The following is a 19,745-nucleotide window of genomic DNA, read 5'->3' on the forward strand; positions in this document are numbered from 1 at the left end:
TCAACTGATTTTGTTTGATCAGAATTGGGGCAAAAGTACAACCTATATAATCAGTGTGATTTTCAGTTACAAGTTAATTAGTTAATTATTCTTTTTTATATTCCATAACTGAAATCCTCTTATAATTGAGCATTAATTACATCTTTTTATATTCCATAACTGAAAACTTCCAATAAACCTCATTTGTTTTCCTTTAGTTCACTTCCGTGGATAGTAAATGCGTTCTCTGTATTAAAATAGATAAATAAGTTTCTTGGCTAAAGAAAGGTGCCAAGTCACCTATTTTATTTTCTTATATATATAAGGGCAAAATAGTAATTTACTTTTATTCTTTTTCCAAAAGGCATGCACTACTTTCTGTAAACACGTGTCAAAGACGAGACATCCCAATTCATTTCCCTCTGTTGAAAAAATCATTTCACTCCACTGACCGTGAGCGTGAGTCATTATTCATCATCTTCTTCTACTCTTCTTTTTTTGAATCACAGCTTCCATGGCAGCCATATCTAACCTTTAGCACCACTTTACTTCAAAGTCTGACTTACCGCTTCGTTCTTCCCCTTTTGTCCCTCTCAACCTCTTTTATTTGTTCACCTGGTAAGTATTCTTGCATTGGGGATTGTCCCTTTTTCTTATCGATTTTTTTTCTCCTTTATTCATTATTTATTAGTACTATTTATCATGGGATTCTTTAATTCTACTTTTTGTGTGTCTTATTATTGTTGTAGGTCTTATTCTTGGTCTTTCTCAAATTTTCTTGAATTCTTTGAGTTTTTATGAATGCCTATTCAGCATATTCAACTTTAAGGTTAAGGTTAGGGTATATGGGCGGTGTCTGATTCTGTACATGCATCTTCTCTTTTCAATATTTTGTATCAAATTTCAGAACTACCGGTATGATGGTGTTGCCTTCACTTTGATTATGGACCAATTACTGTCCGATTCTTTTATGTTCACTTCCGCTTCTTCTATCAACTGACCATGTACATGCATGTGATCATTCTTTATTGTATTGTGCAATTACATTTTAGAGATAGTCATCTAATCTATTCTTTATTTATTTTGTGTGATCTTGGATCTCATGCTCTATGGTCTTTTGGCAATCGCACCTTCTTGCCTCTATAAATATTATATGCTTGCTCTTAAAAATTAAAATTAAAATAGCATCTTCGCATGGAAAGCTACAAGAGTTGAACCCTAAAGTTCAGCCAACAGAGGAATCGATCCAAAAATCAGAATCTGACAAATCAGTGAGGCAAATCACTCCAGCTTCAGGGGTACAGCAAAATCTAGTCCCAATACAGCTGGCTAGCTGGATACCAGGGACCTCGAGTCAGGCTGAGAAAAGGGAAACCCAGCAAGTTAAAAATGGAGAAGAAGTTCATACCCGACCTGCCCGGAAATTGACCTTTGCAACAGAGACGCCACATGCAACGCCAAAACTGGCAGAGGTGGTGAAGAATAATCGAACACAAAATCAAGGTATGAAACTCAAATTCTATCCTCCGGTGATGAAAGATGGGATCAAGGTTGTGCAATTGAATCAACAGGAGATTGATAAACAGAGGTAGAAATGGCAATGTGCGCTTATTGGGTATGTGTTTGGAGGAACCCCAAAATTCAAGGAAACGCTTCAGTTTGTATATGGGGTTTGGCATTTTGTGAACACACCTCGGGTCTTTCTACATGATGATGGGTACTACATTTTTCAATTTGAATCTGAAGAGGACAAAGCCTGCATAATACAAAATGGGCCTTACACATTTAGGAATAGGCCAATGATTCTGAAACAATGGAGTCCAGAATTTTAGTTGCACAAGGAAGCAATGCGTATATTACCAATATGGGTGTGTTTCCCTGGATTGCCACTCCTATATTGGTCTTGAGGAAAACCTAGGGAGAATTGCTAGCTTCCTAAACAAACCTATGTGCACTGATGTTCTAACAGCTAAAGGTGAAAGAATATCTTTTGCAAGAGTTCTAATTGAGATAGATATCACCCAAATATTACCTGAATCTGTTAATGTTGAAGTCCGAGATGGTGGTATTTGGACCAAAAGATTGAGTATGAATGGAAGCCTACTCTATGTCAAGAGTGTATGCAGGTTGGACATAAAAAGGAGAAGCGTCCAAAACAGAAGCAGGGACTGCAAGGCTTTATCTTGAATTCCAATCAAGATAAACACACTAGGCAAGTATGGCAGCCTAAACCAAAAGCTAAGACAGAAGAACCAACATCTCCTACAACAGTGATACACCAGGAGGAAACTCAAACTGCCCCTTCCCAAGTTCACACTCCTACAACAGTGATACACCAGGAGGAAACTCACACTGCCCCTTCCCAAGTTCAATTTAGAGGGAAGCAAGTGGTAGTGTTTCAAGGAAGTAAGGAGATCCCACAGTCAGATGAAGAGTCAGATAATGAATTGGATCTTAATCAATTCAGTAAGCTATGCTTAAAGATTGGAGAACCTGCAAGTAGAAGAACTAAGGGGAGCAGAAAAAGTAATACTGGAAAGTTGCAGAGGGATGGTCCTATTGCCAAACCTCCCCCATGATTTTCTGCTCATGGAATATTAGGGGGCTTAACAAGCCCTTTAAGCAAAAAGAATTCAAAAACTTTTTGCTCAAAAATAAAATTGACTTAATAGGATGTCTAGAAACAAAAGTTAGACAAAAAAATGCCAAAACAATTACTAGAAAATTTCATACAGATTGGAGGTTTCATTATGATTATACTCAAGTCCCAAATGATAGAATATGGCTATGCTGGAGACAAAGCTGTGTAACTGTTACTATTTTGGAAAGTACCCCACAGGTGGTACACTGCTCTGTTGAAGCTAAGAACTCTCCGTTCCAATGCAAGATGTCTTTTGTATATGGTTACAATACTACAAGGGGGCAGAAGGGTACTATGGGAGACACTAAGGCACATTAGCACTTATACTATTGAGCCTTGGATTATTCTTGGTGATTTCAATGCTATTCTCTCCACAGAAAATAGAATTAATGAGCTGCCAGTACATGTAAATGAAACAGTTGAATTTCAATCTTGTGTCACTGATATTGGACTGGGCCAAGTTAATAGAAAAGGTTGGCAATACTCATGGTGTAATAAGAGAGATGGAGATGATAGAATTTATAGCCATATTGACTGGGTGATGGGTAATGATAAGTGGTTTCAAGAATATGGAAATCTAGAGGTTGTTTACTATAATCCAGAATGCTCAGATCATACTCCCATTGTTATCAGAACATTGATCCCTCGACAAAAGTTGAAAAGACCTTTCAGACTCCTCAATGTACTAATCAAGCAGGACTCATTTAAGGAAGCTGTAAAACAATGTTGGGATCAAAACATCACTGGATGTCATATGTATAGACTATGGATGAAGCTTAAGGCATTGCAAAGTGAAGCAAGGGTTATGAACAAAGAGATGTCTACCAAAGAGATTAGAGTTGAAAAATTACAACAGAGGGTGCAGGAAGTGCAAAACCAAATGGCCAATGACATGTTCAATAATCAGTTAATAGCTGAGGAGAAAGAACTACTTACTCAGTTGGAAAAGTGGATGGGAATTCAAGAGCAAATACTAAGGCAGAAGTCCAGAGCTACATAGATATCATATGGAGATGCCAACACCAAGTATTTTCATGCACAAATGAAAGCAAGACAAGCCAGGAACATGATATCTTCTATTTGCAATGATTAAGGAGTCCTACTCTCAGAGCCAGATTTGGTACAACAACAATTCTTGGAATATTATAAGCAGTTCCTGGGAGATGTTGAGTCACTAATGCCTTGTATTGATACTACTATTGCTAGAGATGGTCCACGCCTTTCATTGATCCAGCCGCAGGAATTACTAAAACCAGTTACTAGAGAAGATATAAACCAAGCTGTTAAAGACTTTCCAAATGATAAAGCCCCTGGTATAGATGGATTTACAGCTGAATTCTTCAAAGCACACTGGGAGACAGTAGGAGAAGACATGATTAAGGCCATCTTACAATTTTTTGACAATGGTAAACTGTTAAGGGAGGTAAATTGTACCACAATCACCTTGGTTCCTAAGGTTTCTTGTCCATCTTATGCTAAAGATCTCAGACCTATAGCCTGTTGTAGTACAGTCTATAAGATTGTTGCAAAGGTGCTAACTATAAAAATAAAACTCATGGTTGATTACCTGGTGGGCCCATCTCAATCTGTATTCATTGAAGGTCGAAATATTTTGGACAATGTGATTATAGCTCATGAGTTAGTGAAGGGCTATGGGAAAAAAAGGAGTATCTCCTAGATGCCTAGTAAAAGTAGATATCAGAAAAGCATATGGTTCTCTGAATTGGGACTTCATGAGGCAAGTGCTAATGGAATTTGGATTTCCTCAGAAGCTGGTCAATTCGATCATGAATTGTGTTTCTACCGTCAGCTATTCATTGCTTCTAAATGGTGGTCTAACTTCTATATTTCATGCTAAGATAGGGTTGAGACAAGGGGACCCCATATCCCCATATCTATTTGTTATAGCTATGGAGTACCTAAATAGATCCTTGAAGCAACTAAGGAACAACCCTGATTTTAACTATCACCCGAGATGTGCAAAAAAGGAAATAGTTCATATTTGCTTTGCGGATGATTTACTAGTGTGTTGCAGGGCAGACAAGGTTTCTATTCTACTCATGATGCAAGCATTTGAGCACTTTTCTAGTGTTTCTGGACTGAAGGCCAATCTGGAGAAGAGTTCATTCTATGTTGCAGGAGTGACACAAGAGTTTAAAGCTCAGATAATGCAAGATAGGCATTTCACTATTGGGGAGATGCCATTCAAATACTTAGGTATTCCATTGTCTTCAAGGAAACTTTCTATTCATCAGTAGACTAGCTCCTACTAGTAAGAAGCTGTTCTCGAGCCAGGTTCCCTAGATCCACGTGTTCCTAGCCGGGCCTAAATGGATGAATGAAGAACGGCGCCCGGGTAGACTTCAAGGAACATAAGGGACAACTAGTCCTCTCTTACCTCGTCAAGTCAATATGTCTTCCACTAATTGGTCTTGACAGCAATTCCTGCATCTGACGTCGGATCTCCTCATTTTCAAATGGGGATAAGCGAGAAGCCGCTTTGCAGGGTAGACTCGCTCTTACCTGCAACTAAATCTGCTTCTATACCCTCCTCTTATCTTAGGGGGTAATCAAGCCGGTACTTGTGGATTCAGGGCGGCATCAATAATTGCTAGAATTCAATGTTGGACCACTAAGTTCCTATCATACAGTGGAAGAGTGCAGCTCATCAAGAGTGTACTGTTCGAGATGCAGACATATTGGGCCCAAGTGTTCCTACTGCCTAAGAAGATTTTGACTATAGTGACAAATGTATGTAGGAATTTCTTGTGGACTGGGAGTAATGAATACTCAAGAAGAGCCTTAATAGCCTGGAGTACAGTATCCTTCCTAAAGCAGTTGGAGGAATAAATATATTGGACTTCTTTACATGGAATAAAGCTGCAAGCTGTGGGCAGTGGGTAAAAAGAAGGACAAACTGTGGGTTCAATGGATCCATAGTATATACATAAAGGGCAGGGAGCTGAACAATATGCCATCCCCAAGCCAAGCCAACTGGTTAGTGAGGAAGATATATGATGCAAGGAAATGGTTGACTTAATCTGGGAATGTGATGGACTGCCTTGAATCATTTGAAGATAGAGAAAAGTTCAGCATCAAGAAGGCCTATCAATCCTTTATACCTACATCTCCAAAAGTTTCATGGAAAAGTTTGGCCCTAGTGAAAGGAATTATTCCTAGGCATTAGTTTATTCTATGGCTAACAGTTCATAAAAAGTTATCAACAGTGGACAGACTACAAAAATGGGGAATTAAAGTGATGCAATACTGTGTTTTATGTAACACAAATGCAGTAGAGACATTGGAGCATCTATTCTTTTGTTGCGATTATTCAAAGCATATATGGAGCTCATTGCTACACTGGTTAGGGGAGAAGAGACCAGTCAGAGGATGGGATGATGAGGTCATGTGAGCATCCAAGAGAACTAATAACTCTTGAGCAAGAGCAGGTATCATTGGTTTCTTATTTGCAGCAAGTATATACCACATATGGGCGGAGAGGAATGCAAGAAGATTCAGAAATCAGAGACGAGAAACAATTGGATGGCCTGAACAGTTACCCAGTATAGATGTTAAAGAGTTAATCATGTTATCACTAGTTATTGACAATAGTTATAGAAGTTAGCTAGATAAGGAACAATTAGAATAGTTATAGAGATTACTGAGAGCTGACTCATGAGTCCAATGAGTCCTTTGTACATATTACTTTTTAAAATTAATTTATGCGAGTAACGTGTTTGATGAATTTTCCGAGCAAAAGGAAGACTTGTGTGTCGTGAGAGATTAGTTGCAAGAGTTGGTTGCTTTTAGCAGTATGTTGCTAGGCTGATGAAGCCGAACTCTGGGTTTCGCTCTGTTTACCGTGCCTATGCTTTTGTCTCAATGTTCTGTCCCAGTGTCGACAAGGGGCTACCACATAAATGTTTCTACAATTACCTTAATTTCTATGGTTCTTTTGTTTGCATGTGTAATTCTACGGTAGCAGTTTTACCATTTCTCTAAATTTTTGTTGACATGAAAAATTAGAAATGATTATAGTTTAGTAGATATTTTTCCCCGTGATATCTGTTTTTTATGTAGTAATTTTCAACAAAAAGAAAAATGATAGATGTTTGTATGTTAGGAAGTCATGCTTTAGGTGATTTATTTTCTCCATGGCATCTGTTAACTTTCAGGTGAGTTATTGAGGAAGAATTGATGAAAGTTGTTGAATTCTTTGATGTTGTTGTGAAATTGGCAGTGAAATTAAAGACTGAAAAGGTAAGTTTTCCACTATTAATCTTTTTGTTGTATGTACTACATTTTAGAAAATATAGCCTATAGCCACTAACTCAGCAAGTTGAGTTGCAAAGTCGGAATCACAATCACGCCGGATCAGGAGATTCTTCAATTTCCAAGCCCTTCAAGTACAATTCCACATTCTTTACAGAGGCTCTGAATTTTGGGTCGCTTTTTCTTGGAAAGAGAATTTCAGTTTTTAGTTTTGTCTACCGATATTGGGCTGTGACTGATTTTGGTGTTGTATTTGTATTAAGTAGTTGTTTTTGGATAAAAGTTGCAACTGTAGTATTGGATACAAAAACCAAACTTAGGAAATACTTCACCTCTAGATTGAACTTTTGTAACTGACTTAGCTTTCTTCTAATATATTTAATATTTCAATTGCAAACTATTGAATTCGGATTTTTGGATTGAATAGAGGGAAGCAATAACTTGACAACATGGTTGTTATCATACTCATAATAATTGCAAATCTGAAATTGGGAGGATGATCATACAAGTATAGGGTGACTGATGATGATTGAGGTCAGTTAGGTGATCTATAGGCTCATATAATATCATGCAATATGATTGAACTCTACTTTGGAGTTCCTGTAATGTGTGGCTTTTTCCTCTGGATGTTTTTTCCTTTATAAGGTACTATGTGTGATTGTTTGAGGATCGTGAAGTTGAATGTAAACAAAATAGTTTATGTAGCTTATTCATGAGTATAGTCAGAACCCTGCATTAGGTAGTTCCTGAAAGATTTTAACTCAACCACAACGTTATTGCAAGGTATTACGCATATCTATCCATCCTTTTTATACTTAAACAAGAAGGAGCATGATCCTCTTGAAGTCTAATTTTCTTTGCCTTAAAGGAACATGATGGGCTAATTGTTTGGATAATAATTATGTTATGCAAGTAAGATGTTAACCGGGCACCGTCTTAGGTAAGAGAAGGGACTAACATATATTTCAAGTATCTAGCACTTTTTATTTCAGATACTCCTATCCTTGAGAACATCTTTCACACATAGATGCAACAGTTATTTCAAAGAAATAAGCATATAATCTTGAGATCATCTTGGGTTATTTCTATGAACCTGAAAACATTAGGTTATTTCTACCAGACGTGAACCTGTTCTTTACATGATCAGCTCTATGTAGCCCTATCAAGAGCGAAAAGTTTCAGTGTGAACCTATTAATTCGATCACCTACAACAGAGCGATGATGATCATTTGATGTACAATATCGCTTATGATAAAATAATTCAAAAAGCCTTTGCGTAGATGGATCCCTTGGATGGCCCAGATTCTACTGATGGCCCGCGCTTCCTTATTCATATTTCATAGAAAGTTGACTCCAACTTGGTATAGTAATAGTAGTTACTCTATTTCATTATGGGGTAATTTACCTCTATTTGTTTAATTATCAACATAATTTACCTTGTGGATAATTCGAACTGCGAAGGATTTTGTAGATTTCCTGTGAATGTAAGTTCATTTTCAAGAGTTTTTTATGCACGAAGTTCACCAATAATTTATAAGATAAAATCTAAAATAGCCACTAGATTTAGTTAGCAAATACACAGTCCAATTTTGACTGTAGAACCTCGATCTGATTGAGTTGTAGCCCAAATATACACACGTTTATTTAAGAATATATATAAGTATTATTTTAGTGTTTCCTATCCTGTTCCTCGCAGTTCTGCGTGAGAATTGAAGCTATTTTCATTTGTTACTTTCTTTACAACCAATTTGTCTTCTTTTGGATTTTTTTGTCCCAAGATGCAAAGAAGGCATGTTGATTTGGTATTTTCTCGGTAGTTGTGGTGAAGTATAATTTATATTATTGATATGGATTTGCATTATGCTGAAACATTATGTGCTTTTATATTAAATTTGGTAACCACTATGTGCATCAAATAAAATCTTCCAATTCTGACTTGGTTCTAAACCCCCCTCCTTTTACTCGAGAAACACAATGTCTTTAGGTTAACTATATTCTTGAAGCACTCTTTGTACTACATCCCCATTGTCTCTATCTTTTCACATTTTCATTAATTTTATTGAATGGTGATAATGATTAACATGGATGTTTGACTTAAACTGAACGGAGAATCGTTCCAGCCTATAAATTGGAGACATGGCATACTAGATAGTGCAAGAACTATCCAGATAAGAAGAAGCTAAATGGATTTATCTCTTAATCACATTGCATTCAATTGTAATAGAAGGGATACATAATACAGGGTCAATTGGAAAAGTTAAAACTCTTATTTGAAGAAATGTTTGAGAGGTGTAGATTTACAAAATGCTCGAATGCTATTACAACAATATAGAGATATTATTATGCCAGATATACAGGTTTGGAGTTCCCCCAAATATTTCTGGTATATAATCTTGTGAAATGTTGCTACTCTTACTAGCCTCTAAGAGGCTCCTTGGCTATTCAACATGTCAAATGGTATTCAAGTCCTCAAAACTGAATCACTCATATTTATGACTTGCTGATATATTAATAGTACCACATAGCTGCTCCAGACCACTATAAAAAGAATTGTAGCCGTTCTTTAATATTACCTTCAATGTTGGGCATGTGCCCGTGCTGTAGTACGGGCTAAACCTTACTAGTGTTCTAATTATGGGTGTCTAACGGGCCAGGTCAGTCCGTTTTCGGACCGGCCCAGATCGGTTAAAACCGGAACCGGCCCGGACCGGTACAAGGGGGCCGGGTGGGGCTGGGTTAAAGGAGTAGAGGGGTTTGGTCCGTTCACGTTTTGTCAACCGGTTAATTGGACTGGTCAAACCCGATCAACATAAATTACTGTTTAACCGGTTAACCGGCCCGGTTTAAAAGCTATATTTCATTTTTATTTTATTTATTTTTTAAGGTTTTAGAGTCTAAGGCAATGCAAAACCTTTGAATTTACTCTTTTTTCGTTAATTTACTTGTTGTTAAATGTAAACCTTTCAATTTGTAAGTTTGAATTTTGAAATAAATGTAGAACTTGTAATTTATAAGTGCAATTTTTTTCCATCTTCATTGTATTTTTTATATTTTTACTTTATATTAATATAAATTACAATAGTTATACAAAATACAAAAAAAAAAATAAAAAAAAAATAAACACTAACGTAGCCCGACCCCTTGTACTCGTAACCCTTACTGTTCATTTTTTACACGGATGAACCCGACCCCGTTAAATCCGGTAAGCCCCAATTCGTAACCGGCCCGGACCACAACCCGTTCGGTTACTAATTTCCCTACCCAGCCCGGCCCGGCCCACCCGTTAGACACTCATAGTTTTAATATCCTCAAGAAATAGTGCCAGACACCAAATAGCTAAATTATTTTTATTTATTCTGTGATCTCAATTTAATACTATTTTTAATTTTATCGTAAGCCCTAAACCAACGTCCCATCTTTATTAGGGTGGGTATTCGATACTTCAGTACGGTATTTAATAACTATAATTCGATACTTCGGTACGTATTCAGTACATCTATCGTGCATACCAAATACCATACCATAGTGTTTGGAATAAATCCCCCACAGAAATAATATTCACAGTAATAAAAAAAGAATAATAATGTAACACCGAGATATGATAATTAACAATAATAAAAGAGCGACAACAACACCAAGAATTTTACGTGAAAAACCCTTCTGAATAAGGGAAAAAACCACGACCCCGAGAGGAGCAACTGATATCACTATAGTAAGAAATTTTACACTTTGTGGTTCGAGTAAAATACTACAAAGATCACTACAACACTCAAAAGAAATAACCCTCTTTTGATATTTTTACCTCACTACAATATCGCTCACACTCTTTATTTTTTCTCACGGACTATTTTCTTATACCCTGTCTGTGATGCTTCACTCTTTCTTTCTCTCTTTGTTGGCGTGTTTGAAGAAGCGAAAGAGGTCCTCCTTTTATAGGAGAAAAGAGTCGTAGGCTCCAAGTGTGCTACAAGAGCATTTTTAATGTCCTTCAATTATTTCCAAACTTTGGCTCGAAGTAAGATCTTTCACCAAAGATCTCTGCCATTGTATAGGCAAAATAGGCATAAGGCTATTGCCAACTTTTTCCAATCAATAAGATGAACCCCACAATCTCCCCCTCCAGTCCCATTCACCTGAAGGAAGCAACACCGAGGTTGCTAGTTTGAGTGCATGCCGTCAAGTTCTTTGCATAACTCGAACTTGTCTCTTGGTACCACTTTGGTCAGCATATTCGAAGGATTCTCACTTGTATGGATCTGCTTGACCTGCCTAGATGCATCCTCTATCTTTTCTCGAACCCAGTGATGTCTCACGTCGATATGCTTCGTCCTTGCATGATACATGGTGTTTTTGCTCAAGTCCATTGTGCTTTGACTGTCGCAATAGACTATATATTCCTTCTGGTGCAATCCAAGTTCTTGAAGAAACCATTTCAGCCATACCATGTCCTTGCCAGCTTCAGTAGAGGCAGTATACTCTGCTTCAATTGTAGAAGAGTGCGACACACTTCTGCAACTTTGACTGCCATAATATAGCTCCCCCCTAAAAATGTGAATAGGTATCCAGTAGTAGATTTACGATTATCAAGATCACCTGCCATATCAACATCCGTGTAGCCCTTCAAGATTGGATCAGATCCTTCAAAACACAACCAATCTCCAGCAGTACCTTTTAGGTACCTGAGTATCCACTTCACTGCTTCCTAATGTTCTTTTCCTGAATTTTCAAGGAACCTGCTAACAACACCAACTGCATGAGCAATATCTATTCTAGGGCATACCATTGCATACATTAAGCTTCCAACTGCTAAAGAATAAGGAACTCTAGCTATGTTCCATTTCTCCTCCACTGTTGTAGGACACATCTTCTTGCTCAACTTCAGATGACCAGCAAGAGGTGTGCTGACTGACTTGGCACTTTTCATGTTGAAGCATTCCAATACATGTTCAATGCACTTCGCCTAAGATAGCCACAACTTTCTGCTTGTTCGCTCTTGAACTATCTTCATCCCCAAAATTTGTTGTGCTGGGCCCAAGTTTCATATCAAATGACTTGGACAAATCTCTATTCAACTTCGCAAGCAGCTCTTTGTCTTATCCTACAATCAACTTGTCATCCACATATAACAATAATATAATAAAATTGTTATCAGAAAATCTTTTGAAGTATACATATGGATCAGAATAGGTCTTTATATATGTTTGACTTTTCATGAATGAGTCAAACTTCATGTACCACTGCCTTAGTGCCTACTTCAACCCATAAAGACTCTTATTCAATTTGCACACCATGTATTTCTTTCCAGCTAGTTCAAATCCTTCTGGCTGCTCCATATAAATCTCCTCTTCCAAATATCCATGAAGAAATGTAGTTTTCACATCCAACTGCTCCACTTCAAGATCTAGGCTAGCTGCTAAGCTCAAGATTGTTCGAATAGAAGTCATTTTGACAATAGGTGAGAAAATTTCGTCAAAATCAATACCTTTCTTCTATTCGAAGCCTTTAACCACCAATCGAGCTTTGTATCTAACCAACTTGCCATTTCCATCTTTCTTGAGTTTAAATACCCACTTATATTTGAGTTGTCTTTTACCCTTTGGAAGTTCAACCAGCTTGTACGTACTATTTTTCTGTAGAGATTCCATCTCTTCTTGCATGGTTTTCATCCACTGGTTCTTTCCTTAAGACTTTCTGGCTCCCCTTCATCACTGATGAGGATGTACTCTATGGAAGGGTACATGCATGACTCTACCCTTGGCCTTTATGATATCCTTAGAGCTTGAGGTTATTCTTCTCCCTGAGTGGGGTGCTCCACTTGCTCGGCATCATCATCAAGTTGCTCCCCCTGCTCGACAGCCTCGTCGGCCCTACTTTTTGCACTTGTGGGATTGTTAGAAGTAGAAGGAATTGTAACAAGGTTAGGGATTATACCATTCTTGGTAGAATACCCGCACGTCAAGTACATGTCGCACATCTTTTAGAACCAATGTGCATCCGACATTTGTCTTTATACAAATGTCACCAATCCCCTCAATCTTTGAGTAACTTGTGTTACCCATTCTCACAGTGCCGAAATCACCTGCTACATATCTGCAAAAAAGATCTCTTACCGGTGTGGCATGGTAAGATGTTGTTGTGTCTGTCGACCACCCATTCCGATTCTGGACCTGTCAAGTGCATGCATTTCTCTTCGTCATTTATGAAGAGAACAACATTATCATTGTTTTGCACCGTGGCGGTTGTGTTGTTGTCATTCTTCTGGCCACTGCTTTCACCTTTGCCCTTCCTTAGATTTGGGTAGTCTTTTTTGAAGTGACCTAGTTGATCACAATTATAGCAATTTCTGGCTTTTGACTTGGATCAGTTCTTGGACTTCCCACGAGCTCTAGATCTACCATAAGTGCTTGAACTCCATTGGTAACTCCTGCCTCTACCTTCTGTGATGAGAGCCTGTCCTTGATTTTCAGGCTTCTTTCTCATCTTTTCATTGAGTAGATGAGCCGATGTGACATCATTCAACTCAATGGCAGTCTTACCGTGTAGGATGGTTGTTGCCAAATTATCATACGAAGCAACAAGTTCAACAACAAGATGACTTTATCTTCTTCCTCGATTTTTGCTTCGAGGTTGGCAAGCTGTGTGATTAGTCCGTTAAACACATTTAAATGTGACAAAAAAAATTCATACCTTCACCCATATGTAGGGTGTATAACTGCTTCTTCAGGTACAATTAATTTATCAGCATTTTGGACATGTATAGGCTTTCCAATGTCCAAATACCACATGCGGTGTCTTCATCAATGATGTTATTTACCACATCATCTGATAAGTGCAACCTGATTGCACTAGCAGTATTTTCATCTAAGTTATCCCAATCCTCCCCTTTCATGGTATCAGGCTTTTTGGCATCAACATCTACTACCTATTAGTATACTGTATTTGTAAAATAATTTGGAGAATATAAAATAATGTATAAATAGAAATGATAACAGAAACAGAATTTAATTCGAGCCCACTAAATTCACAGTATTTCCTTAAGGAATTTAATCCCCTCCTAGTACCCAAGGTTGTGGATTATTTCTTCCCAAGATAGAATAAATTATATACTGGTGTAGTGGTACTTCAAACCCTAGTGTTTCAGCGAACATAAAAATCGGTAGCAAATCACCCTTACTATTGCTTAGTAGTTAAAATAATGCAGAAAAAAAGAGGAGAAGTCAGAAATTCATATAAAAAATCTGAGAGAATGAACTGATATATAGCCAATATGTTGAGACTCTTCAGAAGGGCTATCATGACCGCTTAAGAAAAACGGCCATAATTTAAATGGCTATTTATGCAGCAATAAAACGGGAATTCAAACCTTATTCTTCCATTACAAAAGAAACGGACGGGAAGGGAACTTAATTTTCTATCACAAAAAACTGAAAACAGACGTTGAGAAAACGAATAATTTGGATTTAATATTAATTTTTTGTTTATAAAAATTGGATATTTAATAATATTACGTTAATATTTACTATTAACAAATAAATTTGGTCCAAAAAATTAATCAATCAATCGATTATTTGACCAAATCTAAATCCAAATATGAATCCAAAGTCGAAGCCAAAATCGAAGCCGAAGCCGATCCGAGCGACAACTACGGCAACGGCGGTGCGAGGCTTGCCTTCTGCTTAACTCTTTAAGAGCTACAAGAAGAGCAATTGTATATATACCCATCAAAAACCTTTTCCTCTTCTAATATGGGACAATATCACATTGTTAAGGAGGGAAACTTAAAATTTTTATTTTCCCTCCATTTCCTATTCAGCCTCTTTTAAGCTTATTTTAGCTTAAACACCTCAATAATCCCCCACATGAATGGGGAATGGCTATATCACTGAAATATGCATGAAAAACTGTGTGACTTTCAAGCAAGGATTAACTGCATCTGGATAAGTAGGTTTCCCTTTGAACTTTCCATAGTGAACTTATGTCGGGTATACTCGGTCAATCGGTAGATTTGATATCTTTGAACCGTCGAACTTTAGTGTATACCTAGACAACTATAAGTCACATAACCAACCCTTTACCGTCTTTGGTTCTCATTGTTGTGTTCGTTTCAACCATAAACACCGCCTGATTTCATAAGTTCATAGAGAACTGACCTTACAAAATTCTCCTTGAACCAGCTAACACTTCACACTTACATAGGTGATTCCTAAATGTGTCATCCCATAGATACACTATTTGATATACCCCATGTAGACATGTGATTTTTGACCCTCCCCAAGATTTTTCATATTTTAGCACGTAAATATTTAATTTATGCCCAATATAGCTATTTCAACTCATTTTTACTCTTTTACTTTATTTTACTATAAGAAAATGAAAATTACAAAAAAAAATATATTTTTATTTTATGTACCTTTCATAAAGTAAAAAAAAAGTATACAAAAATAGTACCTTAATTTTTATCTTTATATAATCTTGAAAAATACAAAAAAAATATATGTAATAGTTTCATGTTTTAATATAGTTTAGTTTAATTAATTAGAATTTATTTTTACATCATGTAGTATAGTTATCTTATATTAAGGGAATTTAGCTATGGTTTTAATTAATAATTTTTGGAGTCTTCTTAGCCCAAAATTGAAACACAAAAAAAGACATGGTCCAACCCAATTACCCTTGGCCCATTCTTCCCAACCCATTAGCCCATTTAAGTGCAAGATTTAATCCTAGCCTTCTATTTCTTTCTAATCCAATGGTCATCATCCATTCTCCCTCCATATAAAATACCCAATTGTAGAAACCCTAACCCAAGTTTTCAATTCCAAAAACCTAAACCCTATAAAAAATCCATTGAATCACCCGTTTTTCACTTAGCACAAGAACACACCCTAAGAGAGACGGCAACCGTTTTTATTTTGAAAAAAAAAAACTAAAGACTCTTTTCTTCATCTTCAACCTCAAGCCAAAAGAGGACAAAAATGAGAACACCCCCTTCCTGAGCTTCTCTTTCTCCATAGCGACAACTCATGAGCTCTTTTTCCCTAAATGAAAACCCGCTCTTTTACCTCCAAATCGATCAACAAAAAAAACCCATTACAACCCAAATTTCAACTCCAAAAAGCTAGGAATAGCAGCTGCAAAACAGCTCCAAGAACACCTCAAATCCAGCTTGAAATTCAGCTCCAAAAGTAGCAGAGTCAAATGTAAAACCCAGCTCAAAACCGGCCCCAAACCGTCCAAAAATCACCTAAAACATTCAATCCGTCGAGGTCGTCGAGGTCACCATTCGAGTGCGCCTGTCGCCGGTCTTGTTCGGGTTCGTTGTAGATTTTACTTCGGGGTGTATTCAAAGGCTTATTTTTAATAAAAGTTCAGAAGGAATTTTGGCTACAAAAGGTTCCATTTCTCACTTTTAATTTCATGTTGTTTCAGTATTCTTTGTGTTTACATGTGAGTGTTGGTTTACTTATCTATGTTATAGTGTAGTAGGAATTTTTATTTTTATGTCGAGCATTTTAATGGTGTTAATTGGATTTTGGGTTGATCACTGAAGTAATTTCGGGTGTTCAAATATATTTGGTTTGTTTTGTCTTTTGTTTCTTTGTCAACTACACAGAGATTCTCTGTTCATTTAATTCTTCCTTATATTTTGAATTTCTAAAGTTCTTGAATCCTATTGAAATATCAGTTCCTCTATTAATACTAATTATTTAATACGTTTTTATGAGTACTTTATATTGGAATTAAAATTATGAATTTCACTCCTTTTTGTTTGAGTAGAAGAAGCTTCTAATTGTTATTTTTGTGCACTGTTGAAGTACTGACATTCCGATAAGAGTATGTGTTATTAATATATTTTTCTTAATTCTGGGCTCTTGTTGATTTTTGTAATCATTTTAGTTTGTAGATCTGAACTTGACAAATCACTCTATGGATTGAAATTTTTAATTGGGTATCTCTGTTCTTGTGGGTTATATGTCTAGTTTTGCAAATCTGGACTTGCATACAAACAAAATAAGGTGGCAAGTGAAAGTGACCAAATCTGTCTACTCTGCATGCAATATTTTCCAAAATTAACAAAATATAAGCTTTTTAATGTTGATGGCAAGAACCTTTCTGGAATTGGATTCCTCTTCGAAGGTGTCTCTGTGTACGATTTTTCTTTTGAACATTTAGGCACGATTAATAAATAAATCATTGCAACTACGGGTACGGTTCCCGTGGCGTGGTTGTGATACCTAAATTAATTAGTTGTAAAAATAAATATCCGTAGTTTAACTAATTGCTTTTCCTTGAATAAATTGAGGCGCGCCATGCCAAATAAAATCATCAAAACTCATGGCCCTCACTTAATTAATTTTAACCCTTTAGAAATCGAGTTGTACCATTTAGTTAAATTTTTCATGGCCCTCGCAAAGTTAAAAATGCGTAGTTGCTTTAGGCGCGTAATTTAAATCAATTTCCTTAAACTCGGGTGTGCATTTATGTGACCCAAATCCAAATCTCAACAACGTTTGATAAAATGTGTCGTGGACCGCGGGTGCATTTATGTGACGTGGTTCACGATGTATTCTAGATGACGTTGAATCTTTCCTAAAAAATAGTTAATTAAAAGCGGTTAATAAGTTAAAATTGAACCATAGGCTAAAACATGTATTAAAATCAGACAATAGGCCAATTATGATAGTTTAAGCGACCGTGCTAGAACCACGGAATTCGGGAGTGCCTAACACCTTCTCCCGGGTTAACAGAATTCCTTACCCGGATTTCTGGTTCGCAGACTGTAATACAGAGTCAATCTTTTCCTCGATTCGGGATTCTAAACCGGTAACTTGGGACACCATAAATTATCCCAAGTGACGACTCTGAATTTTAATAAAATAATCCAGTTTCGATTGTCACTTCAAGTGGAAACTCCCTTATACCTCCCTTCCGGGGGTGCAGGAAAAAGGAGGTGTGACAGCTCTGGCGACTCTGCTGGGGATCGAACCCAGAATCTCTGGTTCAGGGTTCAGAATTCGAGCTTAGATGAATTGTTATATTTGGCTTTATCCATTATCTGATTTTATTACATGTTTGGACCTAATGTGCTAAATGTTTCTTTTTAGCGCTTTGATAATATTTTAACTGTATATATAAACTGCTACGAAACCCCTCTCTTCTCTCTCCTGAGGAGTGCACGCTGGTCGTGACTTCTTTCTGTTAGTGTCATATCTTAAATAGAACGAGGTTCGGACAAGTTGCAAAGCCGGATGATCTTTTGGTTACCGGTACACAGACCCCCCCGGCTCGAGTTGTCCGCTCGGGTAAGCCAGGTCTAGAACAATACACCCAGGTTTTAAACCTAGAATAACTCAGCCTCATGCCAGATCCCTACTAGGAACGTTTGTTTGCATCATGTGCATTTGACTTTGGGGACTCAACACAGGGGTTGGGTCCGTCTAGGACAAGTGTACCCAAATTAAAAGATCATCGTGATGAATCTTATGTGCTACTTGCATATCTGTTTGTTTCGGCTTGCATGTTGACTGGCTTCTAGAATAGGGAAAGAAAATAAAAAAAGAGAAAAAAAGAAAATAAAAAAAAAAGGAGAAAGAAGGGAAAAAATTAAGAGTGAGAGGTAGGTATTTGAAATTTCTGAAACTCTCCCGAAATTCAAAAAAGAGAAAGAAAATAAGACAATGTTTTCAAAATTCATGTTTTCCCCGTTCCGTCAAAACGGGCGAACTACGCGGGTCTGATTCTCACCGGATATGAGATACGTGGGCAAACCTCATCGGTTCCGGCCCATAATTTTTTAAAAAATCCAAAAATATTTTCCTTTACTTCTTCTTTAGAAAAGTTTCTTGAGACCCCAATTTTTAAAAATATTTTCTTTTAGTTTCTTCTCAAAACCAAAAATACAAAAACATTTTCATTCTTCTTTCGAAAATTGAAAAGAAAATTCAAGATTCAAAAATACTTTCTCTTTCTTTAGAAGTACTTCTTTCCTAACTTCAGAATAAAAATCCGTAAATCCAAAAATATTTGTCTTTCTTCTTTAGAAGCTTTTCTATCGAAATTCCAAAAAAAACAAACAATAAAAGTCGAAACTCAAAAAAAAAATCTTTCTTCTTTTGAAGTCTTTCTTTGCAAAAAAATCAAAATCCAAAAATATTCCCTTTCTTCTTTATAAGTCTTTCTTTCGAAAAAATTAAATAAAAATTCAAAAAAAAGAGTTAGTTTATTTACTTTATTCATGATCTTCCGAACTACGCAAGATCTGATTCATGTTCCCACATGATACGTAGACAACCCACATCAGGTTCGATCAACCATTAAAAAGAAAGATGAGAAAAAAATAATAAAAAAAAAGAAATGAAAAAACAAAAACGGAAAACATTGCTAATAATTAGGACCGACTGAGTCCATTCTAACATATTTTGTTTTGAATTGTGAAGAAAGTTGAGGTGGTCGGTTTGTGGTAAGCTGGAAACACAAGATCCAAGGAAAAATGATAACTGACATCGAAACTGTTACAAGTGCTCAAGAGACTCAGGGTCAGAGGGTTCAACAAGACTCTATTGTGTTTGAGAAAAATAGAATGCTGAAACAACAAATGACTGAAATGTGTCAAGCATGGGCCAATGGCCAAGGACAGCCTTGTCATGAGTCAATATTTGCTACACATCAAGAGCAGTACCACTCTCCTGAGTACCACTCGTACTCGTTTGATCTTCCTACAAACATTGAGAAGCCTGCCCGAAAGATGGTACAAGAAGAAATGACCCAAAGAGTGAAAAGCTTAGAACAACGGTTTAAAAACATGCAAGGGTTGGCAGGTTAAAAGAGTGTTGCCTTCAAAGATCTATGTATG

General features: G+C 36.8%; 1 long non-coding RNA gene across 1 annotated transcript; it reads left to right on the forward strand.

The window, feature by feature from the left end:
* The first annotated feature begins 416 nt into the window (after positions 1–416).
* LOC138888788 (uncharacterized) lies at positions 417–7,289 on the forward strand. The gene is made up of 2 exons (XR_011406368.1): positions 417–597; positions 6,796–7,289. It is a non-coding gene; the product is annotated as an uncharacterized lncRNA (long non-coding RNA).
* Positions 7,290–19,745: the final 12,456 nt, after the last annotated feature.

This window comes from Nicotiana sylvestris, chromosome 1 (genome assembly GCF_000393655.2).
Source record: "Nicotiana sylvestris chromosome 1, ASM39365v2, whole genome shotgun sequence".
In the NCBI taxonomy this organism is placed as follows: domain Eukaryota; kingdom Viridiplantae; phylum Streptophyta; class Magnoliopsida; order Solanales; family Solanaceae; genus Nicotiana; species Nicotiana sylvestris.